We start from the raw sequence: 19,322 nt of genomic DNA, 5'->3' as shown, positions 1-19,322 counted from the left end.
TTCCTCACTTACAGCCTCTGCAAAACCTGCTCCTTGGAGTTACCTGCCCCCACCACCACAACTCCTCTTGGTTAACACAATTCACTATCTTTCAAGACCTAGTCCAAATACCACCACCTCTGAGGAACATTATTAGACAAGACAATTTTGACTGTAGTCAAATGAACTGTGAACCTCATCTGTTGCTCATTACATCTGCAGTTGGCTAAGAGGCATGCCTGCTGCAGTGAATGATGTTTGATTTAATTGACTGATGCTTAAATGAGAGAGGTCAACATAGCACAGCCCAAGCAGCTCAGCATACCTCATCTCAGCACTCACAGATCAGCCCAGGCCTTTGGAGATGCAGAAAGGAATCACCCTGGGGAAAGTTGTTGGAACCCAGAGGCCTGGAGAGAAGGCCAGCAGAGATCACCCTGTCCCTTCCCACCTAAGAAAGAACCTCAGATGAAAGTTAGCTGCCTTTCCTCTGAAGAACTAATGAAATAAATCCCCTTTTATTAAAAGCCAATCTGTCTCTGGTGTGTTGCATTCCAGCAGTTAGAAAACTAGAACACCAACTCAAACTAGCTCAGGCAGGAAAGATGAGCAATTGGCTCATCTAAGCAAAGCTTTGTTGGGACAGGGTGGAACTTGGCCTCTGGGATATCTGTAACAAGGAAATCAATCTTCTTCCTCCAAATCTCATCTCTATTTTCCTCTACATGATAGCTTCATTTTTAAAAACATTTTTCTTGTGAAATATGACCTATACACAAAAAAAGTAACAAATTTCTAAGCATGTTTTAACAAAGATCTGTAGAACAGATTTCAAAGTCTGATATGAGTTACAGTTCCAAAATTTCGGGTTTTTTCTTCTAGCTGCTCCATGACACTGGAGAATAAAAGAAATATCAAGATAAAGATTCAGCAGTCATACTCATTTGTTAAAGCCTTCTTCTTCTTCTCCATTATCCTTCTCCCAATCTTTAGGGATATTAGGGCTATGCCCATTCTAATTTTTCATGTTAAAAAAGGGTGTCATGGGATAGGGGAATGGAACTAGATGATATTATTAGAGAGGCTGGCCCCTCTGGATTTCAGTACTTACCTGGCATAGGAACCACCTGGAGGTTATAGATTTTTGGAAATTGAACTCAGTTCACTTTCATTATTTGTAGAATTCCAGATAGAGCCTTAGGTGTTCTTTATGGTTAACAGGAATGATATTGGTTGGGGTTTGGCAAACCATGGCAATTAGCAATATCTAGCTGCAGCTTGCATACGAGTAGCCTCCAGGATAGCCTTTCTAGTCTATTTGAACTCTCTTGGCCACTGATACCTTATTTTATTACATTTCTTTTCCCCCTTTTGGTCAGGAAAGCATTGTTGGTCCCATGGTGCCAGGGCCAGATTCATCCGTGGGAGTCATGTTCCACATTGCCAGGAAGACTTTCATCCCTGGATGTCATGCTCCACATGGAGGGGAGAGGGTAATGATTTTACTTGCAGAGTTGGTCCGAGAAAGAGAGAGAGAGAGAGAGAGAGAGAGAGAGAGAGGCCATATCTGAGCAACAAAAGAGGTTTTCTGGAAGTAACACCAAGGCATAATCAAAGATATTCTTAGCTTCTCTGCTACTGAAATAAGTTTCATAAGAGTGAACCTCAATATTAAGGGCTTGGCCTATTAACTTGGGAGTCCCAAAGGTTTGATAGACTATTAGGGGTTTCTCAAGTGGGAAAGTTTAATAGTACTTACTTTTTCTCCAGACCCTCAAGGGACTTTGCCAATACCTTTTTAATTATCTACTCAACATATTCTGGGATGTATTGGGATGGTACATTATGCTATATAGAATTACAAACCCTCCTTCCCATTCTGGGCTCCATGGGTTTAGCTTGCTTAAATGAACTATCCAGGCAGGCTGATTTAGATTGTGTGCTACAGAAAATATAGATTTTGGACAAAATAAAACTCTCTTCCGGGCGGGCCGCGGTGGCTCAGCGGGCAAAGTGCTTGCCTGCTATGCCGGAGGACCTCGGTTCGATTCCCGGCCCCAGCCCATGTAACAAAAACGGAGAAACAGAATACAATAAAACAAGAAAATGTTTAAAAGATGTTTCCCTTTCTTCCTTCCTTCCTTCCTTCTATCCTTCCTTCTCTCTGTCTTTCCTTTAAAAAAAAAAAAAAAACTCTCTTCCTTTGGTCTCATATTATGGCTGAAGCTCTAAAATACAGACAATATCATCCTTTGCCCAGTATTTTGATTTACGTTAGTTACATGATGGCTTCATTTTAAACCCTGGAGAGAGGATAAAACACCATGCAAAGAAAAGCCTTCTAATTTCAAAGTCCAAACCCAGGCTAAGACTGATTTTGCAATTCCTGAGAGATCTGCATAAACTTATAAGAAATATGCCCTTAGTTTCTGCTAACTTGAGAAGTCTACTGTTCCTTGCTACAAAGACACATGGACCTGACAAGATGAAATGAAATGTTGAAATGTAGTTGTAAAAATTAAAATGCAACCTGCTCCTCAGATGAACTTCATAATATCACCTAATGGAGTAGGGAGACTTGGAAACCACTGGATGTGTAAATGACTTAGAAAGCTCTTGAGAGTATCGTGAATGTATGTGATATACCAAATGCTTTTGGTGTTCGATGTCCAATCCCCTTGGACCACCTTTGATTTTGTCTAGGTGCCTAAAACCTACAGTAGCAAACTTGAGACTTTAAAGGTTTTTCCACCTTTCCTGCTTGACTCTACCCACTCCCTCATTTCTGTTTCCTGGGCTCACAACCCCATTTAAAGTACCCGACCCCAGGACCTTGTATAGCTTCTGCTTTCAGAGGAACTCAGACTAAGAGAAAGAGATATATAGGATATGGTTTTTGGCCATAGGAGTCTTATAAGTTTAACTGGAGTATTTGAACATATCTCCTGGAAGAAAAGAAAAGAAAATCAGATTTCAATTCAATCTAGTAGAATAGATTCTAGCCCATTATGGTTGATATGGAGGAATTCTTTTAATACTGCTCTTTTAAATTATCAGAGCTAGAGTAATATTTTTCTTTAGCTCTGATAGTTTTAACCAGGAAGATTCGGTGGTTCTAGAATTATTATCTCTTGATATTTTATTGTCATTCTGTTCCCTGCTAAGTATGAAGAGGTGGGATTGGGTACATTTTCTACCATATCCTTGGTGATCTGCAATTATATCCTATTATTCAAATGCTATTCTAATCAACTATACAGAGCTTAAACCTTTAACATTTTGCCTCTTCCTAAAATTAAATGGAACACAAAATTATCTTTGAACGTGTCGTGAGAGTAAACAAAATGAGTTAAAGCTATCATTTTGTACCCAGAGCCAATTATTATAAGGAAAAATAAAAGGAATTTAGTTTTTAATTATAAAACTAATACAATGACATTAAGGGAATTTTTGAATAAGCAAACAGGTCATGAAAAGAAAGATACTGTCAGAATTTATTTTAATTTTGGCCGACTGTCATGGTGGGCCATATTATAGATATATTCTTTACACACTGGTAATATTCATAAAATTTTGTATTCAGTCCTTTCTCAAAGGACAGTTTGGAGTATTACTCAGTCATCTTGAGATTTTGCTAATCATATTTAGTATTCTGGGATTATATGCAATCAGTCGGCACTCACCATCCCCCAGGCAGAGTTATAACGACTGGGATTTTCACGGTTCCCTTAATCTCATCACCTACTTTGTCTTCATTTGCATCGGGGGATCTTGGTTGACATAATGAATTTATGAAGGAATCCATTATAGAATTCCCTAAATTATCAAACTCTTTAAATGCTTTTATGAGAACTTTTAGCTATTTAAGAAGAATGTGTATTATAAAAGCAGGGCACTGTGGATATTTGCTTTTCAGGTTGGTCAAGACCCAACTGTAACTTCTTTTGGGGGTGGGGGAAATGGACAGGCTCCGGGAATCGAACCTGGGTCTCTGGCATGGCAGGCGAGAACTCTGCCACTGAGCCAGCACTGCACCGCTCTACTGTAGCATATTGATTTTTGCTTTCTTCTAAGCCCTATGATAACAATTTATCTTCAGAGACAATAATGATGTATCTTAGTATGGATCATTTAACTTTATTTCTCCTGTGCTTACGGTGGTAGGATATTTTACAATGAACACTCCTGTCCTTAAATTCAGGGAATTTTTCTTGAATTACTTTTTTGATAAATGATTTGTTTCCATTTTTCCTCTTCTCTTTTTCTGGATCTCCTATTTTTAGCATGTTAATCTTCTTGGGTTAATTATCTTTATATATAAACATACACATTATATATAGAATCTATATCTTCTATTAGTCATCTCCTTGTCTTTTTGTTCTACTTTTAGTAAGATTTTCTCAAATTTATTTTTCAACTTCACAAATTAATTTTTCATTATTAACATAATTTTTAATTTCTAAGAACTTTCTTAGTATCTGAATTTTTTCCTATATCATCCTACACTTGTTTCATAGATAAAATGTCTTCTTTTATCTCTCTAAGGCTATTTAATTATTTTGAACTTTTCTTCTCTTCTTTTCATTATCTTGGAGTTCATATTTTCTGCATTACATTCTCACAACTATAAGCTTGTGAATACTCAACCAATGACTCCCAGAGCTTAATCTCATTGGCGCTGCTTAATTCAGCTTGGGTGATGTGCTCATTCCTGAACCAGCGACTGAACAGGGGCTCACAGTACTCCAGTTGGTCGGGAGTGGGCCAGCAGGACGAGTCTCCTTATGGTATGTTTCTCAGAATATGAGATTTTTTGGCATGGGCAGGCACCGGAAATCAAACCCGGGTCTCTGGCATGGCAGGTGAAAACTCTGCCACTGAGCCACCATGGCCCGCCCTCAGAATATGAATTTGAGGCATATCTCCATCGCTTGCCTCTGGCTAAACTTGCGCCCTTTCTATATAAGTGTTTATCAAGTCACATCTGAGAAAGTGACTTGGGCAAAACAGCTATTTGGCTATGTATAATTGCCAAAAGATTTTGCAAAAGTGGTTATGGGAATACTAGCTAAAACCTTGCTGTTTTTACATAGTTTTCTCAATTTGTTTGATCACTCCTGGAGGAGCAGTGTTTTATTTTGTTTAACTGACCCCCTACAGCATCAAGAATAGCATATGTTCTGGTAGGAATTTAAGAAGAGCTTTTTGAAATTATTTGCAGCCAAAAAAATGGAGTCCTGTCTTCTATGACTATGAATTAGAGGCCATCTGTGAAGCTGCTGAGTTTATAGAAAAGGCTGCATTTAGTCTGACATTTATCTTGTAAAGTGGCAGTAGAAAAATTCTGAAACATTTGCAGAACAAAGGTTAAGGCCAAGCTTTCTCAGTGCAATGTTTATAGAGCATAAATCTGCAAAAGGGGGGGCTTTATTATTTATCTTTGACTACAGTGTCTATTCATCTCCAAAGCTCTGGCTGATGGACTCTCTGCTTCATGGTGCTGCAGCATTCTCTGCTCTCTCTGAATCTCTCATTCTCCAAAATGTTTCCTCTTTTATAGGACTTCAGAAATTAATCAAGACACATCCAAATGGGTGGAAACACATTTCTCCTAATCCATTTTAACAACCACTCTCGATTGGGTTACATCTCCAGGGAGATTAATGGTATTGTTTTCTTTGAATCTCCAAAGTTCTCTGGCTGTGTGGGCTCTGTTGGTTCTACTAACTCTTTCCAAAATGGTTCCCTCTTAAAGGGCTCCAGTAAGCTATACCACCTTGAATGGGTGGGTCACATCTCCATGGAAACAATCAAAGAGATCCCACCCAGCAATACTGAATGAGGATTAAAGAACTTGGCTTTTCTGGGGTGTACCACAGATTGAAACCAGCACACACGCTAAATGGCCATCCTTTGGCCTTTTGCTAACCCCACCTCCTTTTCTATTGTGTGTTATTACACAACCTAGGGGAGATGTCAAGTCTTGAAAAGACCCAGACAGAACTTAAATCTGGAAACTGGGAATAAGCAGCCTCAGATGCTTATTAAAACAGGAATTCTCAGTGGCAGGGCCCCTTCTCTGCAAGGAAGATGCAAATCATACTCAAACTACAGATTGGTGTCTTCTCTGGCATAAAGTGGGGCACGCAGAGCTGCTATCTGTTGACCCCAGCCTGCAGAAGTTTTTGGCAGCCTTGGATGACCAGCCATTATGGGACTTCTTCCCCTGCTCTCTTGGACTCTGTGTTATGTAAGTGACAAAGGGCTTATTTGCCCTTTCTAGACTATTTATTCTGTGCAAATAATAAAGGGATCATTTGTTACAAGTTTCTGTTGTGTCCTGAACCTGTGTTCCCATGTGTACTCCTGTGGTAACTTCTCTATAATTTAATATTCAGTTCATACTCAAGTTTCCCAATTGCAAAAACATGATTTTTATAAATTCTTAAAAATCAAGATCCAAAAACTCTTCATGCAGTGAACTTTGTTGAGTCCTTTTAGTCTTTTTTAGTCAACATCAGTCATGCCACTATGTTAAAAAAATTCAAAGTTTATCATACATACAGGAAAGGACATAGGAGGTTGTAGCTGGTAATAAGGCAAGAAAAAATAGGTCCACAGACTGGAAAGGAAGAAAGAAAACTATCTTTATTTGAGGATGACATGACTATATATAAAGGAAACCCAAAATAATTTAAAACTATTAGAATAAATGAATTTATCAAAGTCTTCTGGTAGTCATTGTACAAAAATCTTTTTTATATGCTAGCAACAAAAATGAAAATGAAATAAAAAAATACTAATAACAGTACCATCAAAACTCATCAAATTCCCAGAAATAAACCTAACAAAAAATATGTAATACCTTGTGCCAGCTTCAATCTGTTATGTACCTCAGAAGAGCCTATATTCTTTTAATTCATCTCTGTGGGTGCAGACCGATTATGGGTCGGGCCTTTTGTTTAGGTTATTTCCATTCAAGGCGGGTCTTATTCCCTTTGCTGGAATCCTTCATGAGAGAATAAAAGGCAGAGGCATTTTGGAGAGAGCTTAGAGATGCTCAGAGAAAGAAAACGTCCCAGGTGTTTGTGTGACACTTCAGCTCAGATTTAGAACTCCTAAGCTATGAAAGTCAGCATTACCCCATACAGCAAATGTAAAAAAGTTGAGAAAATGATCAGACTTCAATTAGAGATGTAAATGAAGCTGATCAGGTTAAGACAAAGGGAAATCAGAATATAGGGTAAAGTATGATATGGTCTATATTTTAAAACTTCAACTTCTGCATGAGACCAAAGGGAGATATGTTTATTTGGTGCAAAATTTATGTTTTTGGTAGCACACTATTTAATTTAACTTGTATGGTTAGTCTATTCAAACACCATAATCACAGGGAATATTGAAAAAGGAGTGACATCTTGTTGGTTTGTACAGGTTAGTGTGAATCCCCGATACATCCCAGAGTAATATGGGCAAAGAATACAAAAGTATTTGCAAAGTCCCCTAGAGGGACTGGGGAGAAAGGAGGAAATATTAAACTTCCCTATCTGGGGAATTCCTAATATTCTTTCTTTCAAGCATTGGAAACAACCAATTTAATAGGCCAAGGCCTTGATCTTGGGGCTTGCCTCTATGAAACTTATTCCAGAAAGAAGAAGCTAAGTCTACTTATACTGATGCCTTAGAGTCACCCTCACCCTACTGCTGAGGGAAAATAATCATTAATTGATTTTTGAGTGGGCTGGGGCAGGTGCTGTCATCATACACCACTTGAGGGAAAATAACTTGCCCAAGTGTTTGAAACAAACCAAACCTCAGCAGGCCTGTCCTGCCTGCACTTCATTTTGAGTCAGAACTAGGCAGCTCATGGCTTCTCCTGACCAGAGGCTTGACTGACCAGGGACAGTTTCCCACGCAGCGGCCACACTTTCCTAGGTTATTATAAGGATGACTTAACATTAGCTGCAACAATCATATGAATTTGTGTTAAGTAACAGGAAAAACGAGGAGTTAGTAGTGGGATCCCAAATCGAAGCCTGGGGGCATGATAAGCTGCAGTTCGGGCTGGAGGTGGGGCGGGGCGGGGCGGGGCATGCAGAAGAAATGAGACACCATGCAGAAGAAATCAGACACAGCTTGAAAGAAAGCACAGTTGACTCCTTGCAGAGACCCCTGATATCTGATGTCCCTCTTTCTGGCTACAGCCTTGGGATATCTTCATAGTCAGCATTCTGTCCCCCCTAATCACTTCAGATGATTCTAGTGAGTGAATGCTCCTTGTAACTAAAGGGTTTAATGAACATTCCAACATGACACTGTCCCGAAGCAGGTGGGCCCAGAATTGAAGCCCAAGAATTTCAACTCTCTGAGTCTAGTGCTCTTTCCACTATTTTAGGGGGAGAGATATTTTCTTTGTGCCGATTTAAGTAGAAGGCCATGCCAAAATGGTGCATATTAACAATATTTTACTGACAACGACAAAAGCTGTAATTGTGAATGTGAGTAGGAGGAAACAACCAGCGAGGCAAACCAAATCCCCTCTCAATTTGAGCTAGACCAGTAGGAGGGTCCCAGGAAACCAGAAATAGTCCCTTAATGGGGAGCTCTTTTGTACAAGGCACCCGCCTTCACTGCTCTCTTTCAATCAATATCCCCCGGAGTCTGGCCTCCCCCTCCCAGCCTCCACCTGCTGCCCCCACTAGCCTGCGGACTGGAGAGGAAGACCGAAGGCGGCCACTTGGGCACGTGGGCTCTTAACCCTCAAATTTCAAGGCTGCCAGAGTACACAGAATGCCAGGATAATGACTTCAAGCCACGTGTGGTCTTCTGACATGCAAGCTAATGAATATATTCCAGGTACAAACTGTTCTTTCCCATGAGCTGTTCCTGCAGGCCTCCAAAGAGACAATTAACAGAGTGACTCAAGGATGGAGCTGAGGGCTGGCTCATGCTGAAGCCTGGCTGTTTTCCTGCCTTCTCCCCGGCTTTAGAATTTGTGCTGAAAAATTAAAACACAAAGCACTGAAGCTACCTTTCCCTCCCCACGCACCTGCCTGCGGGGGCCGCAACTCTTCAATCTCCTGGAGAGCCGTCAGCATGGCTTTTCCCGCCCCAAGTGGGCAGGTTTAGTACACGGGGCAGTACACCGGGCAGGGACACACCACGCGAGGCTGGAGGGGTTGGCTCACCCTCTGAAAAGCTGCCTCTACTGACAAATACCTAGCTGGGGGTCACCTTTTGAAATAGACTGAAAAGAGTTTATCATATAATCAACATTTCCCAGAAATTGCTCACAGCCACAGGCTATGAAAAGAAACAGATTTTGACAAACTGCTTTCAAGGCACATTATTGTCAAAAGTTTGCAGAGCTGAAGGTCAGCCATTTGAGTATTTTCAGACTTGATTTTCCAGAAGAATGGCTTTTCTGAAGCTGCAAATACCTGGAGGCATTGAAAAAATGCAAGAGAGAGATATCTTATTTGAGCTGGAACTTCAGGGGCACGTGGGAACTACCTTAAAAGTTAGCATTTACTTTTCAGTTTCATTTAAGTTTGAAAAATCACTGAACTGCGGAGGAGGTGGCAATTAAGATTCAACTGTACATCAGAAACCTCCAGAATAAGGTTGACATTCTGTTTCGATTGAGCTACAAACTCTTCAAGAAACAACGTTCTGATAGACCAGAAAATGTGATGTTAGTGCTTAAGAGGATTTTTGTCTTTTTCCCATGAAGTTTTCTGGTATGGAAACAGAATAATTTCAAGGAGGCACATAGTGCCATCACATTTTCAATTACTTCGATTACATTTTATGTATCTGAGCAATAGTCAAAGCTTTTTTTAAAAAATCACGTGGTTGTATATTCATCATGATGATCATTTTTAGAACATTTGCATTAATTCAGAAAAAGAAGTAAAAAGAAAACAGAAAAAAATGTATACATACCATACCCCTTACCCCTCCCTTTCATTGATCACTAGCATTTCAATCTACTAAATTTATTTCAACATTTGTTCCCACTATCATTTATTTATTTTTAAGCTGTTATGTTTTACTTGTCTGTTGATAAGGTAGATAAAAGGAGCATCAGACATAAGGGTTTCACAATCACACAGTCATACTGCAAAAGCTGTATCATACAATCATCTTCAAGAAACATGGCTACTGGAACACAGCTCTACATTTTCAGGCATTTTCCTCCAGCCTCTCCATTACACTTCAACTAAACAGGTGATATCTATTTAATGTGTAAGAATAATCTCCAGGATAACCTCTCAACTCTGTTTGGAATCTCTCAGCCATTGACCCTTTATTTTGTCTCATTTTGCTCTTCCCCCTTTTGGTAGAGTTTTCTCAATCCCTTGATGCAGAATTCCAGCTCATTCTAGGATTTCTGTCCTATGTTGCCAGGAAAGTCCACACCCCTGGGAGTCATGTCCCATGTACAGAGGGGGAGGGCAATGAGTTTGCTTGTTGTGTTGGCTGAGAGGCCACATCTGAGCAACAAAAGAGGTTCTCTTGGGGGTGACTCTTAGGACTAATTTTAAGTAGGCTTAGCCTATCCTTTGCAGGGTTAAATTTCATATGAACAAACCCCAAGACTGGGGACTCAGCCTATTTCTTTGGTTGTTCCCACTGCTTGTGAGAATATCAAGAATTCTCCACTTGGGGAAGTTGAATTTTCCCCCTTTCTCACCACTCTCTCTAGGGGACTTAGCAAATACTGTTTTATTCACTGTTCAAATCACTCTGGGATCATCACTCTGGACAAAACCTACAAAATCTCATGGCCTACTCAAGTTTCCAAGTACTATGGTGTTCGATTAAGCTGTCCACATAAGTTATATTAGGAAATGCACTAGTCAAAATATAAATTTTGTACCAAATAAACATTTTTTGCTTTAGTCTCACACATCAGTTAAGTTTTAAAATATTAATTACCATCTATTTTCAACACCCTACAGTATTGACATTCCTTTGTTCTTCCTTATGCAAAAACATTTTTAAATTTGCACATTTAGTCACTATCATTATACACTCTAGGCATTCCTAGATTATATCATCTCAGTCTTTATCACCTATCTTTCCTTCTGATTTCATTTGTGCCCCAGGCTTCCTCCCTCTATCATTCTCACATGCAGCTTCATTCAGTGTTTTAACATTATTGTATTACAGGTAGGTAGTATTGTGCTATCCATTTCTGAATTTTTACAATCAGTCCTGTTGTACAATCTGTATCCCTTCAGCTCCAATTATCCAATATCTACCCTATTTCTATCTCTTGATGGTCTCTGTTACCAACTGAAATTCTCCAAGTTCATTTGCTAATGTCAGTTTACATCAGTGAGACCATACAGTATTTATCCTTCTGTTTCTGGCGAATCTGACTCAGCATAATGTCCTTAAGGTCCATCCATGTTGTCACATACTTCAAAACTTTATTTTGTTTTACAGCTGCCTAATATTCCACCATATGTATATACCACAGCTTGTTTAGCCACTCGTCTGTTGATGGACATTTTGGCTGTTTCCATCTCTCGACAATAGTAAATAATGTTGCTATAAACATTGGTGTGCAAATGTCTGTTTGTGTTCTTGCCCTCATGTCCTCTGAGCAATGGTATTGCTGGGTCGTATGGCAATTCTATACTTAGCTTCTTGAGGAACCACCACACTGTCTTCCACAGTGGTTGTACCATTTGACATTCCCACCAACAGTGGATAAGTGTGCCTCTTTCTCCACATCTTCTCCAACACTTGTCATTTTCTGTTTTATTGATAATGGCCATTCTTGTGGGTGTGAGATGATATCTCATTGTGGTTTTGATTTGCACTTCCCTAATAGCCAAGGAAGTTGAGCATCTTTTCACGTGCGTTTTGGCCATTTGTATTTCCTCTTCTGAGAAGTGTCTGTTCATGTCTTTTGCCCATTTTGTAATTGGGTTGTCTATCTTTTTGTTGTTGAGTTGAACAATCTCTTTATATATTCTGGATACTAGACCTTTATCTGATATATTGTTTCCAAATATTGTCTCCCATTGTGTAGGCTGTCTTTTTACTTTCTTGACAAACATCTTTGATGTACAAAAGTCTTTAATTTTGAGGAGTTCCCATTTATCTATTTCTTTCTTCAATGCTTGTGCTTTGGGTGTAAGGTCTAGGAAACTACCTTTTAATTATAAGATTGATAAGCTATTTCTCTACATTTTCTTCTAAAAGTTTTATGGTCTTAGATCTAATGCTTAGGTCTGATTCATTTTGAGTTAATTGTTGTAAAGCGCTTGAGATATGGATCTTCTTTCATTCTCTGGCATGTGGATATCCAGTTCTCTAGGCATCATTTATTGAGGAGACTGTTCTGTCCCAGGTGAGTTGGCTTGACTGCCTTATCAAAGATCAATTGTCTATGGATGAGATGGTCTATATCTGAACACTCTATTCAATTCCATTGGTCAGTATATCTATCTTTACGCCAGTACCATGCTGTTTTGACCACTGTAGCTTCATAATACACCTTAAAGTTAGGTAGTATGAGACCTCCAACTTCATTTTTCTTTCTCAGGATATTTTTGGCTATTCGGAACACCCTTCCCTTCCAGATAAATTTGGTTATTGGTTTTTCAACCAATATGTTTCCAAATTTGGTTACTGGTTTTTCAACCAATATGTCTCCCCTTCCATTTCTGATTTTATTTACTTGCATCCTCTCTCTTCTTTTTTTCAACCTCGCTAAGGGTCCATCATCTTATCAATTTTCTCATAGAACCAACTTCTGGTTTTGTTAATTTTCTTGATTGTTTTCATGTTCTCAATTTCATTTATTTCTGCTCTAATCTTCATTATTTCTTTCCTTTTGCTCGCTTTGGGATTAGTTTGCTGTTCTTTCTCTAGTTCTTCCAAGTGGACAGTTAATTCCTTGATTTTTGCTCTTCCTTTTATTTTGATATAGGCAGTTAGGGCAATAAACTTCCCGCATAGCAATGCCTTTGAGGCATCCCATAAATTTTGATATGTTGTGCTTTCATTCTCATTTGCCTTGAGATATTTACTGATTTCTTTTGTAATTTCTTCCTTGACCCACTGGTTGTTTAAGAGTGTGTTGTTAAGCCTCCATTTATTTGTGAATTTTCTGGCACTCTGCCTATTATTGATTTCCAACTTCATTCCTTTATGATTTGAGAAAATGTTTTGTATGATTTCAATCTTTTCAAATTTATTGAGACTTGCTCTGTGACCCAGCATATGGTCTGTCCTTGAGAATGATCCATGAGCACTTGAGAAAAAGGTGTATCCTGCTGTTGTGGGGTATAATAGTCTATAAATGTCTGTTAAGTCTAGCTCACTATTGTATTATTCAAATTCTCTGTTTCTTTATTGATCCTCTGCCTAGATGTTGTGCCCAGTGATGAGAGTGGGGAATTGAAGTCTCCAACTATTATGCCAGATGTATCTATTTTCTTTTCAGTGTTTGCCTCATATATTTCTTAGCATTCTGGCTTGGTGCATAAATATTTATGATTGTTATGTCTTCTTATTGAATTGTTCCTTTTATTAATACATAGTGTCCTTCTTTGTCTCTTTTAACTGTTTTACATTTGAAGTCTAATTTGTTGGATATCAGTATAGCTACTCCTGCTCTTTTCTGATTGTTATTTGCATTGAATATCTTTTCCCAACTTTTCACTTTCAACCTATGTTTACCCTTGGATCTAAGATGTGTTTCCTGTAGACAGCATATAGATGGGTCCTGTTTTTTAATCCATTCTGCCAGTCTATGTCTTTTGATTGGGGAGTTTAATCCATTGACATTTAGTGTTATTACTATACAGGCAATACTTCCTTCTACCATTTTGCCGTTTGGATTTTATATGTCATATCTAATTTTTCTTCTTTTTAGCATTACTGATAGTCCTCATTTCTACACTCTTCTCCACACCTCTCTCTCTTGTCTTTTTGTATCTGTCTCTACTGCTCCCTTTACTATTTCTTGCAGAGCCGGTCTCTTGGTCACAAATTCTTTCAGTGATTTTTTTGTCTGAAAATGTTTTAATTTCCCTCTCATTTTTGAAGGACAATTTCGCTGGATATAGAATTCTTGGTTGGCAGTCTTTCTCTTTTAGTATCTTAAATATATCATCCCACTGTCTTCTTGCCTCCATGGTTTCTCCTGAGAAATCTATGCCTATCTTATTGGGTTTCTCTTGTATGTGATGGACTGCTTTTCTCTTGCTGCTTTCAAGATTCTCTCTTTGTCTTTGACATGTGACATCCTGATTAGTAGTGTACTGGAGTATGTCTACTTGGATCTGTTCTGTTTGGGATACACTACACTTCTTGGATCTGTAATTTTAAGTCTTCCATAAAAGCTGGGAAATCTTCAGTGATAATTTCCTCCATTAGTTTTTCTCCTCATTTTCCCTTCTCTTCTCCTTCTGGGACACTCACAACATGTATATTCATTTGCTTCATGTTGTCATTCAATTCCCTGAGTCCCTGGTCATATTTTTCCAATCTTTTCCCTCTATTTTCTTTTGCTAATCAGATTTCAGATGTCCTGTCCTCCAGTTCACTAATCCTAGTAGGTTTCCATTGTTTTGTTCATCTCTTCTGCTGTGCCTTTCAGTCCTATAAGTTCTGAGATTTGTTTTTTCAGACTTTTGATTTCTTTTTTTATGGTCTTTCCTTGCCTTCCTTATATCCTCCCTCAATTCATTGATTTGATTTTTGATGAGGTTTTCCATGTCTGTTCAAACATTCTGAATTAATTGTTTCAACTCCAGTATCTCACTTGAATTGTTGGTTTGTTCCATTGACTGAGCCTTATCTTCAGTTTTCCTAGTATGATTTGTTATTTTTTGCTGGCATCTAGGCATTTAATTACCTAACTTACTTTATTCTGGAGATTATTTTCACTTTATTTTTTACCTAGAATTTTCTTGCTGGATGACTTTGTTGTCTATCTGTTCTTTGACATTCAGTTCAGCTTATTCTAGTCCTCTAGCTTAGGTTTTGTTTAACAGATCAGAATTTCTCAGTTCTTGTTTTTTTTTTTGTTTCTTGCCCTGCCTGTATGGTGCCTTCCCACTACCCCCTTAGGAGGATCTACTTAGGTATTATAGACCTCAGTCAGATTTTCCCAGACCAAACTGGCCTCCTCTCAGGAGGAGTCACCTGCATCAGTTTTCCCTGAGGGTGAGACCCAGCAGATTGAAAGGCTTTCCTATGAAGCCTCTAGACTCTGTGTTTTTTGTATTCTGCCCAGTATGTGGCACTTGTCTGCTTGCGGGTCCCACTAGCATAAGGTGATGCGGTACCTTTAACTTCAGCAGACTCTCCCTGCTGGGGGCATGGTGGAGACAGAGGAGATGCTGTAAGCTGGCTTTAATCACTTCAGTTTTCCAGACCCTGGGGTCTGAACTCCTTGAGGGAGGGACTCCACCTGAGATGGCCCCACCCCTCTCTTGTGGAAGGCACAGGCTTCAGACAAACAAGCTCAATTCTGCCTACGCCTGGGGCAGTGGAGCCCGAGAAGCCCTGCAGCTATATCTAAAGAGTAGTTAAGCTGTAAAAACACAGCCACAAAAAAAAAAAAAAAAGAAAAATCCTTTTCAGAGCAGGACCCCCATTCCTTGGGTTTGCCAATTAAGAGCTTAAGTTGGTATGTTGCTCTGTGTATCTCCAGGTCCTAAGTGCCCCCCTCCTTTCCTTCAGGGCCCAGACCTTTTCAGATCCAAAAAAAACCCTGTTTTTTTTATCTTTTTTCTTTTTCTGTCAGCCCTGCCCTCTCTGTGCCAGGGCAAAAACCAGCGACCTCCACTTTTACTCGAGCTTCAGCTGAGCTGGGGCCCATTTTTAGTAGTCAGAATGTGTGAATTAATTCCACAGTTGGAGCTTGGATGCTCAGCCCCGCTGCTGGTAAAGTCCCTTTCCTTTTCCCTCTGAGAAGCAGCCTGAGGGGGAGGGGCGCTGGGAGCCGAAGCTTGGGGCACTCATGGTTCTGGGGTTGGGCGGCTCGCAGCTGGTCCAGCTGGTCCAGACTGGGATACGCCATGTGTCTGGTCACTGACATGGCCCCAACAATTGTTCTGTACTGTTTCTGGCTATTTATTAGCTACTCTGGAGGACGAACTAAATCCCACCCCTCGCTAAGCCACCATCTTGGCTCTTCCAGCCAAAGCTTTTTAGCTGGAATTTCAGAACCATTCATTCTGGAATGAGGCTTCTTTCTGCCGCTCTGTGAGTTTGTACTAAGTGAACTGACCACATTTTAAATTTCAACCCAAATGGCAGGACCAGCAGGGAGCACTCAAGGCCTCTCACTGATAACCTCCCAGGTGTATTATTATTTTTTAATTTATTTTTTGTACATGGGCAGGCACCGGGAATTGAACCTGGGTCTCCAGCATGGCAGGTGAGAATTCTGCCTGCTGAGCCACCTTGGCACCCCCCAGGTGTGAGTTTTAAGAACACAGTGTGGAAAAGTCTGTTACTGATGGCCTATTGGGCAGTAAGACTCCTTAGTCTAGATGAAAAGGCCAAATTAAGAACATATTCCACAATGGAAGAAACATTTAACAAATATAATGACATGGATGATGAAAAAATATATAATAAATAGTTAACAGCCAAGCCTAATGTATCATTTTGTAAAAATGGGCTCAATATGATAAAATCATTTCCATGTGCAAAGAATGGCAGTGCTCACTGCATCCTGTATGAGAGGTAATTCAATATCTGGTCTTTGGCCAAGAAAAAGTCACTTTTCTAAAATACACAGTTCTTTCCAAGAACTCCAAGTGTCCATGTGTAATATGTATTTTTCACAACCCATAAGGGACTATTAGATTTAACTCATTTCAGCCTTTCTGGTTTCAAACACATTAAGGGCCACTGCTAGAAGAACCAAGATGTTTCCAAACCCAAATCTCTGAACCCAGAACACATAAGTTTAAAAAAACTGAAAAATGGAGGGAAGCAGGAGTCATTGTAAGCCTCATTTGGCAGAGCTTGGCTAGCTGTTCACCAAATCTGTTTTCTCTTCCTGGTCTACACCTAGCATATTTCCTAGAACCCTGCAGTTGGGTGTGGTTAGATGACAATGGAATGAGGGCAAAAGTGGTCTGCACCATTTCCCAGGCTGTCCCCACAACACCCAAACTTCCCACATGTGATACATGCTCTTTCTTCTTTGATAACAACCTGGAAACTCCTTGATAACGACAGAAGCCACAAGATGGAGGAGCCTGGATCCCTGAATCACTACCCAGAGAGCTGCCTGTTGATTAGAAACACCTGTGTTGGAATTCCCATGAACAAGAAATAAACTACCATTGGGTTAAGTTACTGAGATTTTGGGGTTATCTACTATCCCAGCTAGTGGGGCCTTAACCAATATGGGGGGTGAACAGCACTGCTTTTCTTTTTTAATGCACTGCTATGAAAGTGGACATCAACTTTAATTTGATTGTGACCATAATTTATAGGAATGTGGCTAATGTGATGAAATACCAAATCAAACCCAAATGTGGATCCCACATAGACATGAGACTTGATATATGATAAAATCAATCATGACATTCAATCCTAGCTTGTCCATAGGAGTTTTTCCCCTGAATGCTGTGTTGGTGTTTTATGAGATTTCATGTGTCACCTGGCCTATAACTCTTTTTTTTTTTTTTTTATCAGTGATATAGAGAGTAGAGAGGAGAGTGAATGCTGATGACAGGGAGGCATGGGAATCTAACTATTTCCTCTCTAGGCTATTTGCCTACACTTGGGGCCCACATCTACCAGTTATACAGTGAATGAGATAAGTTGCCATGGTTTTCTACTCACTTCTGGTCTTAGTTTTCCAGGGCTGCTGTAGCAAAGCACCACAGACTTAGTTGGCTCAAACCATAGAAATTTATTGTTCTGTGGTGTTCTAGTTTGCTAGCTGCTGGAATGCAATATACCAGAAACGGAATGGCTTTTAACAAGGGGAATTTAATGAGTTGCTAGTTTACAGTTCTCAGGCTGAGAAAATGCCCCAATTAAAACAAGTCTATAGAAATGTCCAATCAAAGGCATCCAGGGAAAGATACCTTGGTTCAAGAAGGCTGATGAAGTTCAGGGTTTCTCTCTCAGCTGGAAGGGAATACACAGCATCATCTGCTAGCTTTCTCTCCTGGCTTCCAATTTCATGAAACTCCCCGGGAGGCATTTTCCTTCTTCATCTCCAAAGGTCACTGGCTCGTGGACTCTCTGCTTCGTGGTGCTGCAGTATTCTCTGCTCTCTCTGAGTCTCTCTGAATCTCATTCTCCAAAATGTTTCCTCTTTTATAGGACTTCAGAAACTAATCAAGACCCACTCAAATGGGTGGAGACATGTCATCCCCTGATCCAGTTTAACAACCATTCTTAACTAAATCACATCATCCAGGGAGATGATCTCATTACAGTTTCAAATATACAGTATTGCATAGGGATTATTCTACCTTTATGAAATGGGATTTATATTAAAACATGGCTTTTCTTAGGGGGCATACTTCCTTTTAAACTAGCACATATGGTTTGAAGGTTTCAAGTTTGCAATAGAGGTGTAGGCAGAACCATGCTTCTTCTTAAAGGGGAGAACCCATTCCATGACTTTCTCCTGGCTTCTGGGGGGTGGGGTGGTGGACAGTAATCCACGGTGTCTCCTGGTTTGCGGCAGCATAACTCAATCTCTGCATATCACATGACTGACTGACTCTTGGTCTCTCTCTCTTACTGTGTCCAAATCACCTCTTCTTATAAGGACACCAGTCATATGGATTAAGGTCCCATTCTAATCTAGTTTGGCCTTATTATAACTAATATCTTCAAAGGTCCTGTTTCCAAATGGGGTCACATTCACGGGACTGGGGGTTAGGATATGAACTAATCTTTTGTGGGGAACATTATTCAATACATACCAGTTCTCACAAAATAGAACCAGCAAAAGAACACTTCAGTAACTGAGTTTTGATTGTCTCTTACTTGTGATCTTTTATTTTTTGCAAATAGTTTATTCGTAAACTGGCTGTTTAAGATTTGAAGTTCATTCTCCTAAAGGATCAATGCCAAATAGGTTATTAGGTTCCAAAAATAATACACATGTTCCTATTTAACTCATTTTATATACACACACATGTATATTCGTATATAAAATCTCCAACATTTTTGAAAGGTTAGACAGCTTGAGTGAAAATGAAGATTGTATTAGTTAGATTCAGTTGTCAACTTGGCCAGGTGAGCATACCTAGTCTTGTTGCTGAGGACATAAGCCAATGGTACGTGAACCTCATCTGTTGCTAATTACATCTGCAGTCGGCTAGGAGGCG

Source organism: Tamandua tetradactyla, chromosome 21, assembly GCF_023851605.1.
Source record: "Tamandua tetradactyla isolate mTamTet1 chromosome 21, mTamTet1.pri, whole genome shotgun sequence".
NCBI classification, from domain to species: Eukaryota; Metazoa; Chordata; class Mammalia; order Pilosa; family Myrmecophagidae; genus Tamandua; species Tamandua tetradactyla.
This window is presented reverse-complemented; position numbering follows the sequence as displayed.